We start from the raw sequence: 21,882 nt of genomic DNA, 5'->3' as shown, positions 1-21,882 counted from the left end.
TTATAATTTAGATTATGCATCATAGTTATATCCTTTGAAGATGAGTTAAACTATTTGTTGTGAAACAAGTGTAAAGGATTGGATGCTTGAGTCTTTTGATTAACAATGATTGAGTTTGTATTTTTCTTAAAACATTATTATGACTCAAGTGTTCTTGGGTTGACATGATCTTTACATTAGTGAGTTTTGAATAATATCTTTAAGCTGAGTATGGATGTTCTTCATGTTTTTTGCAAAAGTTAGTTCTCAGTTGCTATTTACTTGAGAACAAGTAAAGGTTTAAGTGTGGGGGTATTTAATCGGTCCAAATTATGTATAGATATTTAAGGGTATTTTAAAGCTTTACTGATATATTTCTATATATAATATGGAAAAAATATGTGTTTTTACCTCACTTAACCTTAATTGTCTATTTTTATGAATATTAGCAAAAAGAGAAAAATATGAAGCTAAAAGAAGCTTAATGGGACATGTTCCTATCAAAGCCCAAGATTAAGACGCATGGACTGCTAATTACAAGACCTAAGGGACATTTTAGTCATTTTATATAATTATTAGGATTTATATTAAGAGTTATTTATAGAATAGTATTTGGTGGAGATAAAGATACTTAAAATCTTATCTATTAGATAGAATTCTATGAGTATACTTATCTCTAGGGAGATTTATATAGAGGAGAACTCTCCTCCATATATATCTCTACAAAACCTAATTAACCAGGGGAAAATAGGGGAGTTTTCTCCTACCTGTTCTCTACACCTGCCCACCATGATTTTTTACACTTTTCCATACACATATAGTTTTAGTTTTCATTATTCTTTTTAGGATCTAAAGAGTTTCAAGAAGTAGAGAGTGAGGACCAATCTTCTTCCTACTTGAAGAAATTCTTGATTTAGAGGGAGTTTTTACCCTTTTATGTCTTTATATTTAATACCATGATCATTGGGTTAAATATATTAGGCTAGTTTTCATAAGTGTTTAGTTTAGCCTTTTAACTTTTGTATGAACCTTGTTATTTATTTATTTAATGAATTATTTCTTTATCTTCATATCTTTATTAGTTTCAATTATTATTGTTAGTTCACCATCATATTAATTAAGCAATAGTAATTGTTATGAAAATCTTTAGGTTAAAAGTATTAGAAATATCATCTTTACTTTAATCTATGTTGGTATAAGAAACCTAGATTGCATCATTAGCTTGAATGACTTAGGGAAAAAGGCACATCACCATCTCATTCATTAGATCTAGGCTTAAAGTAAAACAAGGAGATTACTAAGTAAATGGCTAGACTAAATACTGTTTTTAGCATATAGTTTTAGATCATAAGCATTTGCATTTACATTGCATATTTATTTATTGTTTAGATACTTTACTTTTATGAATATTACCCTCTCAAAATACTGATTTAGAGCGTTTAGATTACTTTTATTGTTTTGTATTGATAATTAGTTTTTATAATAAGTGGCTTCATAGTTCCTTTAGAGATCAACTTCGTGGTGAATTTACCCTTACTATAGGAATGGTTCGTGCACTTGCGAGTACTAAAAAAGACACATCAGGTTTACTTGTGCGTTGCATGATTATTATTATTATTTTAATTATAAAATTAAATTTATAGATATAATTTAATAAATCTTTTAATATTTAACATTAATTTAAAATATTTTAAAAATTTATAACAAACTGATTATTTTAAATTTCTTCTTAATCTTTTTAAAAATTTAAGATTTTATTAGTATAATAATATAAAAATTATTTTAAAAATTTATTAATTAATTTTAATATATATAAATTAATACTACTAATATAATTGATATTATTATTTTTAGGATTAAAAATTTATTATATAATTAGAAAATTAATTTATTATTGAATATGATATAACAATATTATTTAAAATATTATTTTTTAGAATTAGATTTATTATCTAATTAAAAATTAATTTATTAGTTAATATAATATTAAAATATAACTAATATGTTATTTTTCAAAATGAAATTAGTATTATTATCTAATTAGAATATTATTTATAGTTAATATATATTTAATATTTTTTTAGAATTAAATTCAGTATTTAATTAGAAATATATTTATTAATCAATAAATTAATAGAAAAATTATAAAATTACACTTAAACTTGAATCCTATATTTCAAAAAAAAGTATACATATCAAAATAAAAATCATGTATGTAAAAAAATTAAGAACACATTAAAAAAATTTTAAGTCTCAGAAATTAATATATACTAGTCATTTACCCATTCGTTGCACGACTGTTATTATTTTTTTGACTATAAAATTAAGTTCATAGATATAATTTAATAAATTTTTTAATATTTAATATTATCTTATAATATTTTAAAAAATAATAGCAAACAACTATTTTTAATGTCTTTATTTTTAAAAATTAGAAAACTAGTTATTAGTTAATAAAATATTAAAATATATTTAATATGTCAATTTTAGAATTAGAGTCAATGCTTAATTAGAAATATACTTATTAATCAATAAATTAATGAAAAAATTATATAATTACATATAAACTTGAATTTCATGTGTCAAAAATAAGTATGCATGTCAAAATAAAAATTTTATATGTCAAAATTAAACACACATATCAAATAAATTTTAGATCTCATATATATATATATATATATATATACACTTGTTATGAAAATGAATAAGTTTTTAATGTGCAGGATCCTCAGACGAGGCAAGCACAGAGCATACACTTATTATAGAATTATGCACCAAGAGTAGAAGAAAATAACAAGTTTTTATTTAATAAATAAATATACAAGTTTTGAAATAAAAGCTTTAAAAAGAACTATAACTTACAAGAGTTGTAGAATACAAAAGAAAAGGTTTTCTCTCTCACTTTCAATACTCTTTTTTCACTATATTTCTACTAATGTGCAGTGAACTTGAAGAATACAAGATTTTCTTGTAATTTTTTTCTGCCTTTTTCAGTCTACAGCTTCAATTATTTTTTCTTTGATGCTTTTGATAATGGAGTAAGAAGTTTCATTATTTTTTTGAAATGTTGCAGAAGTTGTCTGCCATACTTCAAAATAATTGAGTCTTTTTTTTTTATTTTAAGAAATAATAGTGCATAATTTTTTGTCTTCTTTTACTTTTGAAAATACTATTTTTTTTATTTTATAAATAATTTTTTGGCCCATTACATAATGTTACCGTGGGCCGCCATTCCTGGTTTTCAGCTCAAGGGTTTTGTAAGGCTTTTTAACATTTTATTTTATGGGCTTGAATATCCCAAACAATCATCTTCATTCGAGTCACCATCTAAGTCAATGGTTGTAGAGCTGGTACTTGAAGAGGATGATGAGGATTTAGACAGGAAGACGGTCTACAGAAAAATGGTTCTAAATTCATTTTAGAACAAGACAAAATAATTTTATTTTAAACAAACATGAACCAAGCCACCAGTTTTACTGCCCTTATCTCAAAAACCGGGTCTTACTACTGTGCATAAATGAATAAGTTTGCTCAACAAAGATATGATGTAGTTGTTTAAAATGAGTTTAAAATACTTTTTGTGTAAGTAAACCTTCTCAGGGACCTTGTAGGCTTTAAAAAATTACAAAAAAATCTTGTATTCATCAAATTCGCTGCACATCAGTAGAAATATAGTGGGAAAAGAGTGTTGAGAGTATATATATATATATATATATTTTTTTTTTCTTTTCTGAAATATAAATTTTGTTTGATGTGTATTAAATTCAGTAAACAAGATTTTATTTTGACTTATATATTTATTTTTTATATATAAATATTATATTGACATGTAATTTTTATTCTTATTTTATAATCAATTATTAAATTAATTTCTTAATTAAATAATTATCATTATTTTAGAAGTAGGAAAAATAATTTTCAATTCTAAAATATAGCATGTTAATTATATTTATAATACTAATTTAGTAAATAGTTTTAAAGTAATTCTTATTTTTATTATATTAATAAATTTTTGAAATATTAAAAAAGCACTTACAATTTAGATTATTTATAGTTTTTAAATTTTAATTAACAATCATTAAGATTTTATTATATTGCTTATATAAATTTATTTTATATTATTATTTATAATTAAAATACTAATAACTGAAAAGCATCAATTGATTTTAGTTATAGTCTTTGTACTGATTAGTCTTCTTGTTTTGCATATCTATTTTAATAAGTTAAAATTTCTTCATTGAAAAAGAGAAAAAGACTTTTCGCAAGCAATTGTCTTTAAGACTAACACATTGGATTTATGCAAGACCATATAATCTAGACTTTCATAACTTTCTAGAAGATATTGTGGTAAAGATAATATACCATTTGTAAATTTACCGCTGCCCTACTTGCAAATGAAGTCAAATGAATCCATCACCGACATGACCAATAGGCTTCTCACCATCATCAACAATATGAGGAAGCTTGGCAAGCATTATGAGCTTATGGACATCAATAATAAAATCCTTAGGAGTCTACCTTTGGATAAGTATGATGCTAGAGTGGCTAGTATTGAAGAGGCAAATGAGGACCTTGGAAATGTCTCTTGTGAATGATGAATTTGATTGAGATGGGGGAAAGAAGAAGACCCTAGCATTCATGGCAAGCATTAGAGCTCAAAAGAAAAAGAAAGCTCCAAATGATAATCGAGACTAAAGAGAAGCAAATAGTGAGAGTGATGATGTGGCCCTCATCACTAGACATGTCAAAAGGATTTTTAAGGCCAAAAGGAGAAGAAGCAACAAGCATGCACAAGCAAGAAGTCCTTCTCTAAATCAAGGCCTAGTAAGGACAAGAAGGATGATGTTACTTGCTATGAGTGTAGAGAGTAAGGACACAACTAGGTTTTCCTAAGTACTTGAAGAGGAAGAAGGGAGATAAAGAAAAGAAAAAGGGTTTAAAGGTTACTTGAAGTGTTCCATCTTTATCTTCAAACAATGATAGTGATAGAGATGAAGAAGAAAATATTTGCTTCATGGTCAACTTGTAAGAACCTCATGAGATTTGCTCCACTTCTCATTCATGTAATTCTTTTTCTTCATGTTCATCTTCACATTCTTTTGGTGATGACTTATTGAATAATGAGGATGAGCTCCTACAAAACATACTTTCAAAACTAAATTTTTCATAAAAATAAAAATTCGAATTTGAAAAAAGATCTTGAGGTTTCAAAGAAAGAAATTACTTCTTTAAAAACTTCCAATAAGGACTTAAAGAAGTCATTAGATGATATTTCAAATCAAAAGCTTCTCAAGGAAAACAATGCTTTGAAAAATTAAGTTGAGGAGCTTAGGAATTCAATCGCAAAGTTTCATAAAGGAAAAGAATCTCTTGATACACTAGTTGTATCTTAAAGACCTCACCTTGTGAGAAATGGACTTGAGTTCAATGGAGCTACAATCTATGGCAGTCATCCACATCTCCAATAATGTGTGCTACTTGTGTTAGCTACAATCTAAGACAGTGTACCTATCGATGCAGTCTAGCACTAATGGCGAGTATCAAGGTCGTAATCCTCGGGAAAGTGAAAGCCCAGAGTTACTCCTTTGTTCTTTGTTATATTAACCTAAAATGAGTGATGAATAATTTCTAAACTAACTAATATACAAGCTAAGTTCTAAGGGAGATGCAGGAGTAATTGATAACTAAAATAACCAAGGCAAGAAAGCAAACCCAAAGGGAACCTAAACTAGTTGGTAATCAAACAAATGATAAAGGATTAGTGAGTCTAATTATGCTACCCGTGGATGAATTCTTAACTAAATTCAGTTTTTCTCTCGAGATAACCGAATTCCTAAACCTAATAACCTAAAGATGGAATCTCTTCCTAACGATTGATTCTTAAATTAGCATTAAGTTTTAATCCGCCTCTATTAAGCTTTATTAATTCTTAATCCGACTAGTTAATTATCCTTATCTCTAAGCGATTATTAACCAGCTCTTGCTATTCAAAATTCCAATTGCCAAATGGACTTCTTAATCACACAAAGCAATCTAAACACACAATTCACAACGTCTCATGAATACTGTATTATCTTATTAATACTGAAAGCAAGAAGAATACAAAACTAACCCAAATAATCCAACAATATAATACTAAGCCAACATAGTAAAGAAATCCCAATGGATTTAATCAATCTAGCTAATCATGTTCATTATCAAAATACACAAGAATTCAATTACAACAATGAGTAAAGATAGAGAAACCCGATTACACCCTTGGATGAGAGTAAACAGCCCAAATTCCTCTTGCTCGAATTGAATCGATTCTTGTTCCTCTTGCTCGATTTGAAAACCAATCAACGAACCTTGCCCAATCTTCAATCTTTGAAGGGAATCCGATTAAAACCTTGATCCAAGTCTCATTTTCCCTTGATTTTAGCTCAAAAAACCCTTAGGGAGAGAAAAGTTAGGGTTTGGGACGTTCTCCCCTGCTCTTCTTTCTTTTAATTAATTCCTCCTGTCGCCGCCAACACGACCGTGTTGATGCCCATATTCCCAACACGGGTTGGTGTTTATGCCCGTGTTACTCTTTATGGCCGTGCTCCCTAAGAACTTCCTTTTCTTTGATGTTTGATGTACCCAACACGGCCGTGTTGGTGACCGTGTTGGGAACACGGCCAGTGTTGAAATCAACACGGCCATGTTTAGCTTCCTCATGCTCGTACTTACCTTGTTTCGGCAGCTTCGGTATCCAATTATACTCCAATTCTTCCCTTTATCATCCTTTGACTTCTTTTGGACCTAATGCACACAAACAGATGCATAGGGTGAGTGTTAGGACCAATTCACATCCAAATGTCCATAAAATCAATATTAAAAACCTCATTTAGATGTGTGTATTTTACGCACATCAAATAACCCCACACTTAGCTCATTGCTTGTCCTCAAGCAATCAAAAGTAAAATAAGGAAAATAAAGCACTAAGGAACAATACTTAAACTGACAGACAAGCTAGAGAGCTCCTGCGCATGTCCTTAACAAGCGTAAGTCAAACAAAACGAAACGAAGCAATCAATTTAAGTATCACAACCAAGATGCCAATAATTCGTAAAATATTGTCTCAACAAAATTATTCAGAACCAACTCCTCACCAGATTTACTCTAAGCCACTCAAAGTGTTTAAAGGATAGTGTTAAATCGCTCAATGCATCAAATACTGCCTTACTTAGTATATGCTTGCTCTTAAATCCTACTCCTACCACTTATAGAGAGTCAACAACCATGTCAAGAGGTCTTTATAAGGGTTGTAATGGGGATTAGGTAAGGGTAGGTAAATTTGGTCAAAGTTGAACCTATGGTGTTCTGTAATGAAATACATGACCTGCACACAAGTCACAATGATCACAAGGGGTAAACAATGAATAGTAGTCCAAGGTGGGAAATAGGAATCAAGTTAAAATGTTTAGCTCACTTACTTTCTTTCTTTTCATCACCTTTCCCTCTTATTCTTCTTTTTATATATTTTTCTTCTTTTTTTTTTCTTTTTTTCATAAAGGAAGAACATTCACATAATAGAGTGAATTTCTTTTTGGACTGAAGTAAGCTGCTACAAGATTCCAAAGCTATTCCCAAGATAACAATTCCTAATAAAAATAACTCATGTGCAAAATCATAACCCAAAGCAAAATAAAACTAAGTGGTAATGGACTATGATAAAAAAATGGTGAAAGAAGGAGTTATCTACAGAATCAATAAACGAATGAAGGCTATTTGGCTAGAATGAAAAACCTAAGTGCCTCTATCATACCAAAGTGTTAAACTCTCCTTGTGGCCCTCATAAGCATTACCGAGCAAGTTCTAAAAGTAAAGACAGTAATTGGCACTCTCAACAAGAAATAAATACAAGCATATAAAGTGTATGCTTACAATTTAGGCTCAATTTCTCACAAGTGTGCTTTTGAGTAGGTTCCAAACAAAAATCATCAAAATAGAATTAAATAAACCAAAGCAACTTAGTGCAAAACTCAAACTAATTATCTTACAATCTTCCGCAAAACTGAACACTATCGGTTTTACCCGATCATATGGATATAAACAGGATTTCAAAAGCAAGTCAACAGTGAGAGCATCGAAACAAAGTGAAAAATTTTCAAAATTTTATAAAAAATTGCATAAAGAATAAACAAATAATTAAGATGGGATAAATATCACCCACCCCACACTTGAAGGACACACTGTCCTCGGTGTACAAAATATAAGAAATGTAAAAGGAAAAAGAACTAATACTGCCCTGACTATGGCTCCAAAGTGAAAAGAGGTGCATCATTAGGTATATCAGGGCGTTGGCTAGTCTGTGGTATAGGAGTGGCTGCAAATAATAACATAAGGAATTAAAATCGAAACTGAAACAAAAATTAAATAAAATATGAAAACTAAAACTAATAAAATGTTTCAAAATAAAAGGTTAAAATATTAGAGATTAAAGATAAAAATTGGGGTGCCTCCCAAAAGCGCTTCTTTTTGATGTGATGAGTCTTCTTAGCTGGATTCATGATGAAAAGCAAACGGGCGTGATCGACGACCATCCATCCTTCTTCCAATGAAATGTCTTCAAGTATCCGCTTAGAGGGATAATCGTCAATTTTCTCTTCCCGACTATCAAGCAAGCTGCCAGTATGATGGGCAAAACTCGCTCCTCGTATAATTGCACATAGTCATGATGCTCTAGGGGCTCTTCCAATTTGAAAGCTGAAGTTTCACCAATTCGAAAGGCTAAGCATAAAGGAAAATATGCATTTATGTATAAGAAATCAAATATTAATAAGTCTTAATCATGCATATGCAATAATGTGGTGAATGCATTGAGGCCTAAACCTCAAGCAACAGTGGCTAAGAAGACTAATTTTAACCCTTTTCATAATTCTAAGGTCATTTGTCACTATTGCATGAGTGTTGGATACATCAACATAAAATGTAAAAATAAGGAAGATGCATCTCTTTATGGATGATTCTTTCAAAGCTAACTCTCAAGGACCCAACCATATTTGGATACCTAAAACCAAGTGATTTGACTTCTTCTTATAGGTGTGCCTTAAGTCCACAAGAATAAATATTTGGCATGTTGATAGTGGATGTTTAAGGCACATGACAGGAGACAAGAGCCTCTTTATAAATGTCAAAAGCTATGATGGAGGCAAAGCCACATTTGGAAATAATGCCAATGGTAAGGTAATTGGCATCGGTTTTATTGGTAAGGATAACCAATTGTTTATTAATGATATTTTTCTATTTGATGGATTATCATATAATTTATTAAGTGTAAGTCAATTGTGTGATAAAGATAATAAAGTCACTTTTGACTCCAATGGATGCTGTGTCAATATCCTAATGGATGACAAAGTAGTATTCAAGGGAGAAATAAGTAGTAATACTTATTCAATTGACCTACATAAAGTTGTTAATCAATCTTTCAAATGCATTATGTCTATTAGTAATGAATCTTGGTTATGGCACGACTTGGTTGTGCAAGTATGGAGCTTCTACACAAATTAGTCAAAGAGGAGCTAGTGAATGGACTCTTTAAAGTGAAGTTCATCATGGACGAGCCAAACCACTCCAACTACTTCATATGGGTTTATTTAGACCTACTAGAGTAGCTAGTTTAGGTGAAAATTCATATGCATTTGTAATTGTTAATGACTACTCTAGATTTACTTGGATTAATTTCCTTGCTCATAAGAATGTAGCTTTTTATGTTTTCAAATCTTTTGCAAAACATGTTCAAAATGATAAAAGGTATTTAATTTTCTCAATAAGGAATTATCATAGAAAAGAATTTGAAAATGATCCTTTTTGAGACCTTTTGCAAAGAATTTAGGATTTCTCACAATTTTTTATTTCCTAGAATACCATAACAAAATGGAGTTGTGGAGAGAAAAAATAGAACACTAGTGGAAATGGCTAGAACAATGCTTAATGAGTATAAACTTCCTTCTTACTTTTGGGCAGAAGTCGTTAACACTAGTTGTTATATATTTCAAATAAAGTTTTCAAAAGATAATATTATTAAATAAAAATTCTCATGAGCTTTGGAATGGAAGAAATCATAAAGTTTCATATTTTAGAGTATTTGGATGAAAATGCTATACTTTAAATGCCAAGGATAATCTTTGAAAATTTAACTCTAAAACCGATATAGGCATCTTCCTAGGCTATTTCACATCAACCAAAACTTATAGTGTCTTTAACAAATATACTTTAGTAATAGAAGAGCTTATGAATTTTGTTATCGATGAATTAAGAAAGCTTAATCTTGGAAAAAGTACTTATGTGAATGATCTTGTAGGTGCATTTGAGGAGCTTAAAGTCAATCTTGATGACCTATAAAAAAGGATTGATGAATCCATTAAGAGCAATCAAGAAAGCCAATAAAATCATGATGCAACTTAAGAACCCAAATGATGGAGAATTCACAAAGTCTTTCCAATGAGTGGAACTTCAAAAAGGATCACCCACCTACTTAAATCATTGGCGACTTATCAAAGGGTGTAAGTACTCATTCTAAACTAGTAGCTTTAAATAATCTAGCATTTATTTCTCAGTTTGAGCTAAGGGCTATTAATGAGGCTCTAAATGATGAAAGTTGGGTGATTGTTATACAAGATGAACTCAACCAATTTAAAAGAAACAAAGTATGAAAACTTGTTGCTAGACCTAAGGACCACCAAATTATTAGGTGTAAATGGGTGTTTAGAAATAAGTTAGATGAGCAAAGCTCTATTACTAGAAATGAAGCTAGATTGGTTGCAAAAGGTTACAACCAAGAGGAAGACATTGATTATGATGAGACCTTTGCTCCGATTGCTAGATTAGAAGCTGTTATAATACTCTTAGTTTATGCATGTCATGAATTTCAAATTATTTTAAATGGATGTGAAAAGTGTATTTTTAAATGGTTTCATTGAGGAGGAAGTTTATGTCGAGCAACCTTCTAATTTTGAAAATTTTAAATTTTCAAATCATGTTTTCAAGTTGACTAAATTCTTATATGGTTAGAAACAAGCTCTTAAAGCTTGATATGGAAGGCCTAGTTCATTTTTAATTGAAAATGGATCCTTAAAAGGAAGGGTAGACACCACTTTATTCATAAAAAAACACAAGCATGACACCCTTATTATTCAAATTTATGTTGATGACATTGTAATGAATTATTTTGTGAGGATTTGGCTAAGTGTCTAACTATAGAATTTGATATGAGCATAATAGGAGAGCTTAAATTCTTTCTTGGTCTCCAAATCAAGCAAAGTAAAGATAAAAATATTTATCAACTAATCCAAGTATACAAAAAAATTCTTGAAAAAATATAGATGGATAATTGTGAAGTAGCCAAGACTCCCATGAGTGTCACAATAAAATTGGACAAAGATGAGAAGGATAAGAGTGAATGAAAAGCTCTCTAGAGGTATGATCGGTTCTCTCTTATATTTAATTGCTTCTACACCCGATATCATGTATAGTTGTTTGTCTATGTGCTAAATTTCAATATTGTCCTAAAAAATCTCATTTGAATGCCGTTAAAAGGATTTTGAAATATTTGCATGATACATTGCATTTAGGACTATGGTATCCTAGAGAATCATCTTTTAACATACTAGGTTATTTGAATCCGATTATATGAAAAACTTTTTAGATAGAAAGAGCACTTCCAGAACTTGCCACCTTTTAAGTGAATGTTTAGTGTTTCTTGCTGGGAAGTGGTTGGATTAGACTTAGCAGTAACTCGAGCCAGGAAGTAAGTTCATAAAGTTCAAGGCAGTATTTCGGTTGCTCTCTCCACCACGAAAGCCGAATATGTGGTGGAGGGATGTACTTAAATCCTTTGGATTAAGTAACAATTAAGAGATTATGGGAGAGAGGTTGATCACATTCCCATAAATCTCTCTAAGAATTCCATTCAACATTCTAGGACAAAGCATATGAACATTAGACATCACTTTTTGAGAGATTATGTTCAAAATGGTGATGTTGTATTAGAATTTATTGATACAACTAACTAACTTGACGGTATCTTCATAAAACTCCTAAACGAGGAGAGATTAAGTTACATCAAAAGAATTAGGAATGATTGATGCAAGTACTCTAGCTTAGTTTTATTTTTTAGATCTTCTAATTTCCCATACTTGAAATATTTGATGAATGTTTTGATGTGCTATACTTGTTCTACTTGTGTTGGTGTGTTTATTTTGTAATTCTATTTTATGCAAATTAAGTATTAGAATCTTATTTGGCATATGAGATTTTTTAACTCATTATGCAATCTAATACTCTAAAAATAAAGTAAGTGATCAATTATAACTTTACATGTTTCTTAAAATCTTTTTTTGTAATTTTTATGAAAAGCGTGCTTATATTTAGAAGGGAGTTTGCACTTTATAGGTCTCCATCAAACTAGAAATGGACTTTAAAAGTGCACTTACGACTCTAAAGCATGATTGAGGTCTATAAAAAATATATTTATGACTAAATTTTCAATTGCGCAGTCGCGCTTGGAAGTGCGCCCTGCACTTTTTCTCAATGTTTGCAAGAATATAGTTGTTACTGCTTTTTCAAAAAAGATTTTAATGCAAAACTAGCCATTTTATAGCCGTTTTCTACTTCCTTTAAGGCTATATAAGACTCATTCGATGGACATTCATCATTTTAGACTAAATCTAAAATGCATTAATAATATAGAAGAAAATACATCAAAAATATGTAATTAATTAAGAATGCATGAAAAAAATAAAAAAATTAATAAAAAGATTGATAAAAAAGAAAGAAAAGAAAATGTTTTAATTTTCTTCTTCATCCTCTTCTTCTTAACTATAAGTTCATTTCCTTTGCTTTCACTACTTGAACCAACATGAGTTGTGGGAACCAGTAGCTCTTCTTCTCAATCTTCAATATGGCAATGGGTAATCTTGTGGATTTTATGAATTTTCACTAGATCCACATATAAATGGTGAAGATAGTTCTAAGTCCTCTCCATTTGCTTAAGAACCTTGTCTTCAAAGGAGAGAGATTCTATGATCCTTTTTCCTCTTCTTCCTATCTCCTAACTCCCTATCCTTAGCACCATTCTTTGAACATGAAAAAGTAATTAGATTTAGTCTAAAATGAAAAATTGATAGGGAGTATGATGATAGGAAGAAGAGGAAAAAAGGATCATAGAATCCCAAGTGAGCCTACCCCTTCTACCTTTGAAGGCAAACCCTCTCTCTCCTTTGAAGACAAGGTTCTTAAGCAAATGGAGAGGACTTAGAACTATCTTCACCATTTATATGTGGATCTAGTGAACATTCATAAAATCCACAAGATTACCCATTGCCATATTGAAGATTGAGAAGAAGAGGAAGAAGAGCTACCACTTCCCACAACTCATGTTGGTTCAAGTAGTGAAGGCAAAGGAAATGAACTTATGGTTAAGAAGAAGAGGATGAAGAAGAAAATTAAAATATTTTCTTTTCTTTCTTTTTTATCAATCTTTTTATTAATTTTATTTTTTATTTTTTTCATGCATTAGTTCTTAATTAATTACATATTTTTTATGTATTTTCTTCTATATTATTAATGCAATTTTTCTTTACCAAATTGTTCCTTTATGTTATATTTTTCTTTTTCCTTATTATCTTATTGTTTAACTTTTTTGCTTTTGTCAAAAATGGAGAGAATGACAAAATTTATGAAATATATTGCCTATTTTGGAAACAAAATAAGGACAATAACTAAAGAAGAAAAAGAAAAAGAAAATAAATATCACATTAAGGAGATCAATATAGCAAAGTAATCATGATTCTATTCTTAACTTTTTCTTTGCTATTTTGCTATCTTATTATGCTACCTTGTTAGAACTCAAAGACATGTCTTTTTATCTTTTGAATCCAAATCATTACTTAACCAATTGGCTTATAAACATTCAAATTTTAACTTTCTCATTAATTTGGTTATCAAAAGGGGAGATTGTTGACCTAAGGGTCAATTAATCTCTATTTTTTATTTTAACATCCAAATTGAGTATTATTAACTTTCATATAGTCAAAGCTCGAGGGTGATTTCATATAGTCAAAGTTTACTAGCCACTTGAAAAGTCTTTCTAAGAAACTCCCAAGGATAAAGAGACACCTGACAATCAATGAGTCAACAGCTATAAAAGTGCGAGGGCAGTTTGCACATTTAATGCAATGTCATTAACCATTGCATCTTTAGCCACCAAATTAGAGCCATGTGTTTGGAGCGGTTGGAGCCCCAAGGACTCTATTCGGGAAAGCGAAGGTGCTTTCTAAGCAAGGAGGCATTTTTCATATTGTAGGAAACTTTTTGCCAAGACATCCAATTTGCATTAAATGAATTATGGGACTATTATAATGTCTTTAAGAGGTTGGTATGTGTATAAATACCTCTCATAAAGACTCAAGCATTAAGGGTGTGAATTTATTATACCCAAACTCTTACAAATTTATTTTTCAATTATCTACACTTGATTGTCTTTTTTGTATAATGTATTAAATTTAATATCTTTATTCAACTAAACTCAAAAGGGTTATTGTGTGAACCTAGGTATTGAAAATACAAGAAATTGGTTGTTGAGTAACCATTAACACTCTAGGTTTAAGGGACTTAGTGAGGGATTAGTTCACTAAGGGAAGAGGGTTAGCGTTAGCCTTGAAAAACACTAAGTTGTTGGATAAACTTGCAAAAATCTAAATGTTGTAATCTTAAGAATTATAGTGGAATACTCAAGTGTGATCTTGATGAGTGGATATAGAAGGATTGTTCCCGAAGCAGTATAAAACCTTTGTGTCTATCTCTCTAATCCTAACTCTCTTCTTTGCTATTTTGCTATCTTATTATGCTACCTTGTTAGAACTCAAAGACATGTCTTTTTATCTTTTGAATCCAAATCATTACTTAACCAATTGGCTTATAAACATTCAAATTTTAACTTTCTCATTAATTTGGTTATCAAAAGGGGAGATTGTTGACCTAAGGGTCAATTAATCTCTATTTTTTATTTTAACATCCAAATTGAGTATTATTAACTTTCATATAGTCAAAGCTCGAGGGTGATTTCATATAGTCAAAGTTTACTAGCCACTTGAAAAGTCTTTCTAAGAAACTCCCAAGGATAAAGAGACACCTGACAATCAATGAGTCAACAGCTATAAAAGTGCGAGGGCAGTTTGCACATTTAATGCAATGTCATTAACCATTGCATCTTTAGCCACCAAATTAGAGCCATGTGTTTGGAGCAGTTGGAGCCCCAAGGACTCTATTCAGAAAGCGAAGGTGCTTTCTAAGCAAGGAGGCATTTTTCATATTGTAGGAAACTTTTTGCCAAGACATCCAATTTGCATTAAATGAATTATGGGACTATTATAATGTCTTTAAGAGGTTGGTATGTGTATAAATACCTCTCATAAAGACTCAAGCATTAAGGGTGTGAATTTATTATACCCAAACTCTTACAAATTTATTTTTCAATTATCTACACTTGATTGTCTTTTTTGTATAATGTATTAAATTTAATATCTTTATTCAACTAAACTCAAAAGGGTTATTGTGTGAACCTAGGTATTGAAAATACAAGAAATTGGTTGTTGAGTAACCATTAACACTCTAGGTTTAAGGGACTTAGTGAGGGATTAGTTCACTAAGGGAAGAGGGTTAGCGTTAGCCTTGAAAAACACTAAGTTGTTGGATAAACTTGCAAAAATCTAAATGTTGTAATCTTAAGAATTATAGTGGAATACTCAAGTGTGATCTTGATGAGTGGATATAGAAGGATTGTTCCCGAAGCAGTATAAAACCTTTGTGTCTATCTCTCTAATCCTAACTCTCTTCTAAACTCTTCCATCCTTTCTTAAAGTTCTTGTGTTTTCATACCTCATTTTATTTTTGCAATTTGAGATCATCAATTCAACCCCCTTCTTGGTTCCAAGGACAATAATAACTAAATGATTCTTTTAATTAAATTTTAATTTAAATAATATCATATATCAAACTCATATAAAATTATGCTTTTATAAAATTAGAATAAAATTTTACATATTAGCAATATTAGTCTTAGTTTTTAATAGAAAAAATAATAACTAGATAATTTTTCAACCTCAAATACTCGGTGTTGATCTTGATTCAAAGACACACTGGAGCAATGAGCTATTACTTGAGTTGGTGAGTTAGTTCTTATATATATGAATTTAACATTTATAAAATTATTTAATTTAACATATAGCCAAAGTTTATTTACAATATTTTCTTTATTTTTATAAAGATTTTCTATAAATTTTTTATAAATATTATAAATTATCATAATTAATAGTTATTGATAAAAAAATATTAAATATTTAAAATAAAAAATAGAGTCACATATCATATGAAATTATGACCTTGTTAATATTCAAGTTTAGCATTGGTCCAAGCCCATTAAATTTAGTCAAGCTCATTATTTTGATCCAAATCCTGAAGCCCATAGGATTTTGACCCTTATTCAGAATCCTGACCCATGTGTAAATCTTTGGCCCACTAGCCAAGAGATGGTTTAATAATCTTTAAGGATTATTGACATGTGATAAATGAAGAAGCCAGAAGGTGGAAAGAAGTTACATAATCTTTTGGAAGCTTGAAGCACATTCTTGAAAGTGGGAAGGAAGGAATACAAGTATCAACAAAGGAGGGAAAGGTATGGAAATGAAGCATATCCATAGAAAGAAAGAGCACATTTATAATGTGTGAAGAAGTAGAGAAGAGTAAGAAAGTGGAGCAAGGAAGTTACATCATCAACATGTGAAAAATGTAGAAAGCAATAGTACGTGCTCTTAAGGTGGGGGGTTAATTGAGTACTAAGCTGAGGATGAAGAATATATTAGAGCATCTCTTAGGTCGTGAAAGTCTATAAATAGGCTAGGACCCCCTAGTGAGCAAATCCTAGTCAATCAAATCAAACAGACTCAGAGTCTACAAACTTAATCTTTTATCCTTAGATCAGAAAAGCTATCAGTAGATTAGACAATAATCCTTAAATTAGAAAAAAAAATCCTTGGTATAGCCAAGCAATCCCCAACTTTAGTTTATAGTTACGTTCAAAACTCTCAAGTGCTTCTTAGTATTTAATTATATCTCGTAAGTCAATTACTTTATGCAATCAATTCCTAAAGCTTTCTAGTTACTGTTTCAACTTGTATTGATTGCATCTTGTTCCTTAGCTTACACATTTACATCATCGCTTTTAGCTTAGAGTAATTTAGCTCTTAGCTTGATTCCTTAAGCTCAATTTCACATCCTTAGCTTATAATTACATGCTCATAGCTCAATTTTATAGTCTTAGCTCATTATTTGCTGAATCTTGAGTTCATTAATTAGCTTTGTGTGTTGATTTAGCAAAATTGCATCAACTTAGCTAAGAACTCAAGGTAAACTAAGTCCTTTTATTACTTGCACAATCATTTAGATTAGAAGTCAAACGGTCACACACTATTTATTTATTGTACCCTTAGTAATTATTTGAGGTAATCAACCTTTAGTACGCTCAACAATCTATTACACATGAAAAGACCGAATACTGAAAAAATAGTAATTTTGGCACGCTTAGTGGGACACATCATACATAGTGCTTCCACACTCTCTTTTATTTTATTTTTGTGAAATCTTGACTTATGGCTCTAAAGACTAGAAGTGTTTTAGGAAATGTTACCAAGTCTTAAGATGCAATGGGTGTGCTTACGATAATAGGGCACAGTACTCATGTTCCTCACCTAGTGGAACAATCGAATAAAGAAGGGAGAGGAATCCAAATCCTCAACATCCTCACCCTCAAGGCGATGAAGTTTACCAAAATCCAGCATGATCTGATGCTGCAAATCCAGGTAACAGTTTTCTCTCATTCTTTAGTGCTACTAATCCTATTGCTTACTTTGATATTCTAGAAGGTCTAAGGTCGTAGAGTGAGGAAGTACTCAAGACTGTGGGAGAATACACCGAACACTTTGACAAAGATTTTACGCAGTTGCATAGAAAGTCAAGGATCTGGTAGCACCTATTCACCATATGAGTTCCACAATTGATTTCGTCCAGAGGCATTATCGGCTTCCTCCCTAACTCTATAACAGGCTGAGGAAGTTCTTGTTATCAGACCTATTATACACCATGGCGAGAAGCTCAGGAGGCAATCCTCAAGGGATTCTCTTATTGTGTACAAGATCCAAAGATAGCTGAGCAACATTATCAACCTTCTCACCTTCAGGAAGAGAATCCAAGACTTGTTAGGACTCCATCGCAGACTGGCCGCTAATCTGGAAGGCCACCGGTTCCTCAACAATTCTATGAAGCAACCGATTCCAATACTTAGCCTTACTTGTATGAGGCAGAGACTATCCCTCAAGGAATTCCATAAACTGGAATGAATAAAGGAAACGTTCCTTAAGTACCAATTTCTTAGGTGCAATTTTCTTGAACTAACTTTAATGTAGATGCAGTAAGAGAAGTGGTACAAGAACTTTATGGACCTAACCTTCGTCAAATAAGTCATCCTCAATTTCAAAAGCCATATCCTGACTATATTGACCATGATGATCCTTACCCTAAGGGTTATCGCATTCTAAATTTTGCTTTACTTTCAGGTAATGTCAGGCAATCGACTTTGGAACATATTGCCAGATTCACAAGTCAATATGGAGAATTGGCAAAGTTAAGGACTTTACTAACTTCAAACTAAGGCTTTCCCAAATTCACTTACTTAGACTGCCTTTACTTAGCATGCCACACTACCAAGGAATTTAATTTATAGTTATCAGTAGATAGAGAGGCAATTCCATATTCAGTTCTTCATAGCAGAACTAGAAGTTTGCATATTATAGTTGTCTAGAATTACTCAAAGACTAGGAGAGACTGCAAACTTGTCATTGCACGGTTCAAAAAATATGAGGAACCGATGTAAGATTTTCTTACCAAAAACAAAGTTTGTCAAGATGTTACAGAGGGGTTTAGAAATTGAACTGAGGAAGAAATCTCAAGGCATGGAATTTTGCAATTTTTATGAACTGGCTGCTAAAGTGTCTGAATACGAAGAACTATTGAAGGAAGACAATTATAGGAGGAATGCATCCATGGGTACCTATTATCAAGAAGTGAATACACATGACATAGTTGTGGCTGACATCACCTCTTCAGGATCTTGTGTTTGTCCATTACTAGTGAAAAAGACTCCAAACCTGTGGGGAAAGAATTGTGCCACTAATGCTCAACCACAACACATGTTCAATATAGGGAAGATTGAGGAAATCTTTGACTTCATACTGATGGAGAAGTTCATTACTATTCCTACTGATCACAAAATCCCGATTAAGGAAGAAATGCAGGGCAAGGATTACTATAAGTATCACGACTCATGGAAGCATCCTACCATTGCTTGTTGGAGTTTTAAATAGTCATAAAAGACAAAATTAATCAAGGAGTCCTCAAATTCCTAGAGAAGAAAGAATCCATATTGATAGATGATGATTCACTCCCGCATGTGGCTTCTGTTAATTCTACCGCTTTTGATTTAAGATCAATCTTTAATGAAAAAGGCATAAAGTGGATTAAATCGAGAAAGTCAATTGTTAAGGATTCACCTAAAGCTAAGGAACCTAATTCTAAGAAAGTACTTTACAAAAGATGGGTGCTTAAGAAATTGGTGATTCAAGTTAAGCAAGACATGAAGCAGACTCAGGAACCAAAACGGAAGCAGATTTCTCACCAATCAAAAAGGAGGTCGTGAAGACAACAACCTAGGTTCATCACTACATCGTTAGTTGAAACTAAGTCAAAGTGACAGACAGTGTACCATAAGAAGTTTCTATAACCACTTACCATGACATAAAAAAGGAGGTTGTAAAGGCAAAGATCTATAGTAAGGCGAAGCGAAGAAGCGAAGCAACAAGCTAAGGAATCTAAAAGCAGGTTAGAGAAGTAGACTGTGGAGGATTTACTTAGACAACCATCAGTAAGTACGACTTTAAGGTATTATATTCTAGACATGCTCATGTGGATACTCCTATGGAGCCAATTATTGCTACTAGATAGGATGACGACAAGTCAGTTAACGACAATCAACAAAGAGTGGAAGAGAACTTTATGATGGGATAGATTCATGTGCCTCTTGAAATGTGCAACGGCTACAATCATTTTTCCAGCTGCATTTCAAAAGGTAGAGGCTGAAGATGTTTAAAGTGTCGATGAGCAGATTCAGGGGGCAATCCACAAGGATTGCAAGGAATCTAAAGTTTTCTATAGTAGAATCACAAGTCAATATCCAAAAGGGAGAGTGTCGAAGAAGGTGATTTTTGATAAACCATCCGAAAGGATGCGAGGCACATCAAGACACTCTACATCAAGGCATAACTTAATGGAAGGCCAATATTAAGGATTCTGATTGACAATGGCTCTATAGTAATTATCATACCATTAAGGATGTTATGAACACTCGAAAATTCACTTGAGGACCTCATTTCTACCGAAGTGTTAGTATCTACATTCCTTAGGGAAATTACGAAGACCTTGGGAGTTCTGCCAGTAGTAATTACTGTGGGAAGCAAGACATCTTTGTTTGCCTTCTTTATGATAGATTCCACGGCAAGTTATCAAGCCTTACTTGGAAGGGATTGGTTTCACTCTAATTCATGTGTGCCATCCTCATTACATCAAATGCTATTATTCTGGAAGGGGAATGATGTGGAAGTGGTCTAGGCATATTACAAGCCTTTCTAAGCATCGACAGATTCAGTGGAGGCAAAGTACTACAACGTCTACTTGGGACTAATCAAATTCATTAGAAAGAACAATCGTGGATTTCCTATTTCAGTAATAGCTTCACAAGAAGAGAATCTCAAAAAGAAGTCTAAGGAACTTCTTCTTACTGCTAGCATGCCTTGTAATAAGCTGTTGAGTGCAACAATCAACCGAGGAATTTGATGATTAAACTCTCCAAGGAACATTATGTGGTAGCTGCAGCTGCAATGTTGAGAGCACTCATGCAATAGGTTTCTAATGATTTGGAAAATGAAGAAACTTAGGAAGTAGATGTTGCAGAGTTGATTTTCGAAGGTGAAAGAGAATGAGGAAGATAATAGCAAGGAAATTTAGTTCGAGGATTTGTGTCCAACACCTACAAAGTTGGATGATAGAAAGGTTAAGTTCAGAAACATTATCGGAAGTGAACCTGGGAACCAAGGAAGATCCTCAGATAACTTATAGGAGAAGTATCCTTAATCCTAGCCTTGAAAAATGGATTATTGATACTTTACATGAGTTTAAGGATTGTTTTCTTTGAGTTTCAAAGAAATGTCAAGACTGGATAAAAGATTGGTAGAGCATCGCCTTCCTATCAAGGAGGAACTTTAGCCTTATGGACAACCTCCACGAAGAATTTCTAAGCATAATTGCAGGTCAATGAGGAGATTGAAAAGCTAAGGAAGTCAGGTTTCATTCGACCATCCAGATATTCAAAGTGGCTAGCCAATGTGGTTCCAATAGTCAAGAAAAATGGAAAACTCAAGATTTGTGTTGACTTTCGGGATCTCAATGACCCATTTTAGAGAGCGCGAGAACTCTTCTCAGGCAGAAAGCAACTTTTGCCAAATCACCAAGATTTTCATTTAATGAGCTATGGGCTATTTGTAACATCTCTTTACGGGTTGGTATGATTATAAATACCCTTCATAAATACATAAGACATGTGTGTGAATTTATCAATACCCAAACTCATGCAAATTTATTTTCAAACTTCCTACACATAATTCTTTCTTTGTATAGTATATTAAGTTGAATTCCTTTATTCAACTAAACAAAAGGGTCGTTGTATGAGCCTAGGTCTTAAAAACATAAGGAATTGATTGTTCAGTAACCATT

Source organism: Ricinus communis, chromosome 7, assembly GCF_019578655.1.
Source record: "Ricinus communis isolate WT05 ecotype wild-type chromosome 7, ASM1957865v1, whole genome shotgun sequence".
NCBI classification, from domain to species: Eukaryota; Viridiplantae; Streptophyta; class Magnoliopsida; order Malpighiales; family Euphorbiaceae; genus Ricinus; species Ricinus communis.
The sequence above is the reverse complement of the archived record's forward strand: the minus strand, read 5'-3'. Positions refer to the sequence as shown.